Source organism: Lissotriton vulgaris, chromosome 4_1 (assembly GCF_964263255.1).
Source record: "Lissotriton vulgaris chromosome 4_1, aLisVul1.2, whole genome shotgun sequence".
In the NCBI taxonomy this organism is placed as follows: domain Eukaryota; kingdom Metazoa; phylum Chordata; class Amphibia; order Caudata; family Salamandridae; genus Lissotriton; species Lissotriton vulgaris.
The window spans coordinates 2,065,976,165-2,065,982,934 of NC_141691.1; positions in this window are offsets into that span (position 1 = coordinate 2,065,976,165).

Below are 6,770 nucleotides of genomic sequence, written 5' to 3' on the forward strand. Positions count from 1 at the left end.
AAATTACCCCCCTTTCTTGTAATCCGTGCACATGAGGTGACAGAGGGGACCCAAGGTGCGGAAGTACAAGACCTTCTGGAGCCTTCGCTGGGATCGGGGAGGCAAATGAGCCCTCATTTGGACTTCCAGGGAAGCCCGGCCATCTAGTCACCTCATAGGAAAGCATTGTATGTGACTAGATGGTTGAGGGGATAGATGTGACCAGATGGACAAGGCAAAAGATGCGACCAGATGGCCGGGAATGAAAGGGAAGCCATCTGGTCGCTCTGTGCCCCAACAAAAGAGTGAGCGGTGCCAGGGCATGGGGGACCCGGCCCTCCGACCTAGGGCCCGCAGACATCCTGACAAGCAGGGAAGGCCTGCGCGGCCCAAGGAGAAGGGGAAGCCTCACCGGGCCCGTGGGACCTCGTTCGGGCACCCTGCCACGCAGCAGGACCGAGAACGGAGCCTGGGGTTTGGAGGCCGCCGTCCCCGGGGCCCCCGGACTCAGCCCATCAGGGGTAGGCTCACCAGGCCCGCTAGACCCCATCCATGGTAGGCCCAGGGACGGACCCAAGGCTGGGGCGGCATCCTGGCCCACCCAGCTGTCAGCTTAGGACCACTAGGCCGAGAGGGGTCCCAGATTACCTTAACCCTAGTACTCAGGAGGAAGGCTACCCCAATTTCTGGCAACCCGTGCGCACCTAGAGACTCATGGGAACCTAGGCCCGGATGCGCCCAACTTCCTGGAACCCTGGCTGGGATCTGGGAGGCAAATGAGCCCTCATCAGGACTTCCAGGACAGCCCGGCTATATGGTCGCCCCATTGGAAAGCATTGCGTGCAACCAGATGGCCGAGGGGAAAGGTGCGACCAGATGGCCGGGACCAAAAGGACTCCCATCTGCCCGCCCTGAGCCTGTGCGGTACGGGGAGGCCCGCAGGAGCTCCTGTAGCCCTGGCTGGTATCGTGGAGGTGAATCAGCCCCCATCAGGACTTCCGGGGCAGCCCGGCCATCTGGTTGCCCCATTGGAAAGCATTGCTTGCGACCAGATGGCCGAGGAGAAAGGTGCAACAAGATGGCCAGTACTGAAAGGACTCCCATCTGCCTACCCCAAGCCGAGCCATCCCGGTAACTAGCAGGGCTCGGGGGCTCCGATTCTCTGGGGCCCGGGAGCCCCGGCTCGGCCTCAGGCACGGGAAGGACCACCGGAGCTCTTGGGCCCGGTAAAAAATTGCCAGCCAGGGAGGGGTGCCCCGACATACCCTGCCCCTACTAATCTGGAGGAAAGCCACCACTATTTCTGGGAACCAGTGCTCACCACAGGACCTCCTGGAGCCCTGGCTGGAATCCGGGAGGCAAATGAGCCCCCATGGGAGCATTGCGTTTGACCAGAAAGCCGAGGGGAAAGGTGCGACCACATGGCCGGGAACGAAAAGACTTCCACCTGCCTGCCCGAGCCTTCGCGGTAGGGCTCCCGCTTGCCCACACAGGGCTCAGGGGATCTGAGTCCAGGAGGGCTCGGGACCCCAGCTCGGCCTTAGGCACGGGGAGGACCACCGAAGCTCTTGGGCTCAGACACCCACAGGAGGACTGCCCGAGACCCATGGAGTCTGTCCCGGGCACTTTGCCACACCGGGGGCTGAAGGAGGGAGCACCCCGGATGGAGGATATGTGTTGTCCATGCATATGGGACCAAAAGGACTCCCATCTGCTCAACCCGAGCCTTCATGGTAGGGCTCTCGCCTGCCCATGCAGGGCTCAGGGGCTCCGTGTCCAGGGGGGCTCAGGACCCCGGCGCGGCCTCAGACACGGAGAGGACCACCAGAGCTCTCAGGCCCAGATGCCTGGGGGAGGACTGCCCGGGACCCATGGAGCCTGTCCCGGGCAATTTGCCATGCCGTGGGCCAGAGGAGAGAGCCCCCAGACGGAGGGTTGGTGTTGTCTGGGTATAGACCATCTGGTCCCTGGCACAGAACCACCAACCCAGGGGGTGGTGTTCAGGCATACTCTGCCCCTACTAATCCAGAGGAAAAACACCACTCCTTCTGGGAACCTGTGCGCACCGAGACACTCAAGGAACCCTAGGCCAGGATGCAGCGACCTCCTGGAGCCCTGACAGGGATCAGGGCGGCAAATGAGCCGTCATCAGGACTCCAGGGCAGGCCAGCCATCTCTGCGCCCTATTGGAAAGCATTGCTTGCAACCAGATGGCCGGGGGGAAAAGTGTGACCAGATGGCCGGGACCAAAAGGACTCCCATCTGCCCGCCCTGAGCCTGTGCGGTACGGGGAGGCCCGCAGGAGCTCCTGTAGCCCTGGCTGGTATCGTGGAGGTGAATCAGCCCCCATCAGGACTTCCGGGGCAGCCCGGCCATCTGGTTGCCCCATTGGAAAGCATTGCTTGCGACCAGATGGCCGAGGAGAAAGGTGCAACAAGATGGCCAGTACTGAAAGGACTCCCATCTGCCTACCCCAAGCCGAGCCATCCCGGTAACTAGCAGGGCTCAGGGGCTCCGATTCTCTGGGGCCCGGGAGCCCCGGCTCGGCCTCAGGCACGGGAAGGACCACCGGAGCTCTTGGGCCCGGTAAAAAATTGCCAGCCAGGGAGGGGTGCCCCGACATACCCTGCCCCTACTAATCTGGAGGAAAGCCACCACTATTTCTGGGAACCAGTGCTCACCACAGGACCTCCTGGAGCCCTGGCTGGAATCCGGGAGGCAAATGAGCCCCCATGGGAGCATTGCGTTTGACCAGAAAGCCGAGGGGAAAGGTGCGACCACATGGCCGGGAACGAAAAGACTTCCACCTGCCTGCCCGAGCCTTCGCGGTAGGGCTCCCGCTTGCCCACACAGGGCTCAGGGGATCTGAGTCCAGGAGGGCTCGGGACCCCAGCTCGGCCTTAGGCACGGGGAGGACCACCGAAGCTCTTGGGCTCAGACACCCACAGGAGGACTGCCCGAGACCCATGGAGTCTGTCCCGGGCACTTTGCCACACCGGGGGCTGAAGGAGGGAGCACCCCGGATGGAGGATATGTGTTGTCCATGCATATGGGACCAAAAGGACTCCCATCTGCTCAACCCGAGCCTTCATGGTAGGGCTCTCGCCTGCCCATGCAGGGCTCAGGGGCTCCGTGTCCAGGGGGGCTCAGGACCCCGGCGCGGCCTCAGACACGGAGAGGACCACCAGAGCTCTCAGGCCCAGATGCCTGGGGGAGGACTGCCCGGGACCCATGGAGCCTGTCCCGGGCAATTTGCCATGCCGTGGGCCAGAGGAGAGAGCCCCCAGACGGAGGGTTGGTGTTGTCTGGGTATAGACCATCTGGTCCCTGGCACAGAACCACCAACCCAGGGGGTGGTGTTCAGGCATACTCTGCCCCTACTAATCCAGAGGAAAAACACCACTCCTTCTGGGAACCTGTGCGCACCGAGACACTCAAGGAACCCTAGGCCAGGATGCAGCGACCTCCTGGAGCCCTGACAGGGATCAGGGCGGCAAATGAGCCGTCATCAGGACTCCAGGGCAGGCCAGCCATCTCTGCGCCCTATTGGAAAGCATTGCTTGCAACCAGATGGCCGGGGGGAAAAGTGTGACCAGATGGCCGGGACCGAAAGGACTTTCATCTGTCCCTCCCAGAGCCTTCGCAGTAGGGCTCCCGCCTGCCCACGCAGGGCTCGGGGGCTAGACGTCCAGGGGGGTTCAGGGACCCCGGCTGGGCCTCAGACATTGGGAGGACCACCGGAGATCTCGGGCCCGGACACCCAGAGGAGGACTGCCTGGGACCCATGGAGCCCATCCCAGGCGCTTTGCCATGCCGTGGGCCAGAGGAGGGAGCCCCCCGGATGGAGGGGATGTGTTGTCCGGGCATACGGGACTGAAAGGACTCCCATCTGTCCGCCGGAGCCTTCGCTGTAGGGCTCCCGCCTGCCCACGCAAGGCTCGGGGGCTCCGCATCCAGGTGGGCTTGCAGACCCTGGGTGGGCCTCAGGCACAGTGAGGACCACTGGAGCTCTTGGGCCAGGACGCCCGAGGGAGGACTACCCAGGACCCATGGAGCCCGTCCCAGGTACTTTGTCATGCTGTGGGCCAGAGGAGGGAGCCCCCAGATGGAGGGGAGGTGTTGTCTGGGTATAGACCATCTGGTCCCCGGCAAAGGACCGCCAGCCCAGGGGGTGGTGTTCCGGCATACCTTGGCCCTGCTAATCCGGAGGAAAGCCACAGTAATTTCTGAGAACCATTGCACACCGAGAGACTCAGGGGACCCTATTCCCAGACACACCGACCTCATCGGTACTTCCAGGACAGCCCGGCCATCTGGTTGCCCTTATTGGAAAGCATTGCGTGTGACCAGATGGCCGAGGGGAAAGGTGCAACCAGATGGCCGGGACCAAGGGACTCCTGTCTGCCAGCCCTGAGCTGAGCCATAGCGGTAGGGCTCCTGCCTGCCCTTGCATTTCTCTGTGGCTCTGCACCAGGGACCCTTGTCCTGGGCAGATGAACACTTGGCAGGCCGCAGGACGGGTGCTCCCACACCCAGGCCCTGACTGACACCCAGGCCCGGGGCCGGTCCCTGCTTCTCAACCCAGACAGGCCGGGGAGATCGGGGAGCTTGCCCGGGCATGAGGGACCCCTGTCCCGGGCACAAGGACCCTCAGGACGTGCGTTCGTTTTCCACACATTTCTTTCATAATTCTGCAAAAGTGGCGTAACGACACTTCAGCACAGCCCTAACTGATACACGCCAGAGCCAGCAGGGAGCAATATACATGGTGCATGCTGGAGCCAGCAGTGAGTGATAAACAATGGTATATGCTGGGGCCAGCAGTGACTGGTATACAATGGTACATACTGGAGCCAGCAGTGAGCGATATCCAGTGGTACATGGCGGAGCCAGCAGTGAATAATGTTTGCCGGAGCCTGCAGTAAATGATATACAATGGTACCTGCTGGAGCCAGCAGTGAGTGATATACACTGGTATATACTGGAGCCAGCTGTGAGCGATATACAATGGTACATACTGGAGCAAGAAGTGAGCGGTATTGTGGTACATACTGGACTTGGCCCTTCTGGCAGGTTCACCCTTGAACTTTTTGCTTATTAAGGTGAATTGGTGGTAGTGATTTTTGGTTTCTGCGCCCTTTACCACTGTGTCCCAGGGTAAAGCACGTGCGTGTAGTGACGTTGGCCTGCACTCCCATAGGAATGCATGGGGAATGTATGTGTCCATGTTAGTAACTGATGCATGGGGAGTGCAGGCTTGAGTTTTGTATGTGCGGACTCGTGTAATAAAATGTTATGCGATGATGTGTGCGGCGTGAATGTGTCTAGTGTGGAAGTGCCACTTCTAGAAGTTGGTGTGCCAGTGCAGTGAATGTGCTGGCTTGTGATTGGCTGGAGTTGGCTGGTGTGCCAGGCTCCAGGAGTCAGGATAGGTGTGCCCCAGTGGTGAATGGGAGATCTGCATGTTGATGGCTGGGGAGGAATGCACCTGGGACCTGTATAGGGCTGGGCTTTTCCCCACACAATGCTGTCTCGGCCCCCTGTGGTGCGACTGATGACCCTACCCATCCTGTAAATAGGCAGAGGGGCTGAGCAAAACAAAGTGCTCAGGAACCAGTTGTATCTGGTTCGCCCCTTGCCTGCACCTAAAGACAAAGGGTTTTCTTAGTATAAGAAGGGGTTGTGACCCCATACAAACTGTTCTTGCTGATCCTGTCTTGAGTGGGGCCTGCTGCTGCTGCTGGGTGCAAGGAGGACCTCCACTAGGACTGCCTCCCTGCCTGGAGGGCCCTATGAGCTAGCCCCTGGCCCAGCCTTTTCCCCCCCTGTCTTCACTTCTTTCTGGACGTTATCCCTGGACCTGGGGGGACTTGGGTGGCCTGCCAGTACCTGAGGAGTGCTGGCCTCCCCCCAAAGTAGCGCGCTGCACCGCTGGTGCAGGTGATCCCTAAATCGAGGGATTCCCCGGCATGGGGATCCCCACTGTTTGTGCCATTTCAGAGCAGGTGCCCACCCTGCATTTGGCCCGGCGTTGGGCCGCTTTTGTTTCGCGGCTGCCAGGCCGCATTTTGCCGATTCACGGCGTGGGTGCCCACCCCGTTCTGCCTCGTGACTGGGTCCTTGGCCGGTGCCTACCCCACCAGGGACTCTACATTAAAGTATATCGGGAGCCTACCCCATGTGGTGCCGCCAAGGAGGGTGCTCCAAGGGCCGCCGCGCTGCCCACAGCGACCCGGAAGTACTTTCATCCAAAACCGAAGCGGACGGGAGCCCACCCCGCGCTCCGGTGTGAGAGAGAAAGTGACTGGTGAGAGGGAGCATGGGAGCCTACCCTACCTCCCAGGATGTCCCGGCAGCCAGAACAACCCCTCAGCTTCAGAAGAGGAGCCACCCCCTGGAGGAACTGGCGGGGCTCCGGTGTCAGGAGCAGAGAGCCCCCGCATGCAGCTGCCGCCCCAGGAGCAGACCGGTGAGTATGGGGGCAGTTTCCTTCTTTGTTCCCAGAGCGGCCCCGGTGGACAGACGGCCGCTCCAATGACGGGGGCATTTAGGCATTGATGCATTTCTTAAGAGCCCACGAGAGGCTCGGGCACATTTGGTTATTTCGAGTCCCCAGAGAGGGGGACTCCAACGGCGAGGCACCTTGTGAGTTAAAGCCTGTTGAGGCTCCAAGGGAGCTATGATTTCTCGAGCCCACGAGGCTCCAAGCCCGCATTTTGGTATTCAGAGCCACAAGAGGCTCTTGGGCAGTTTCCTTGAGGTAGAGCAGCCCCGGTTGGCAGCGGGCCGCT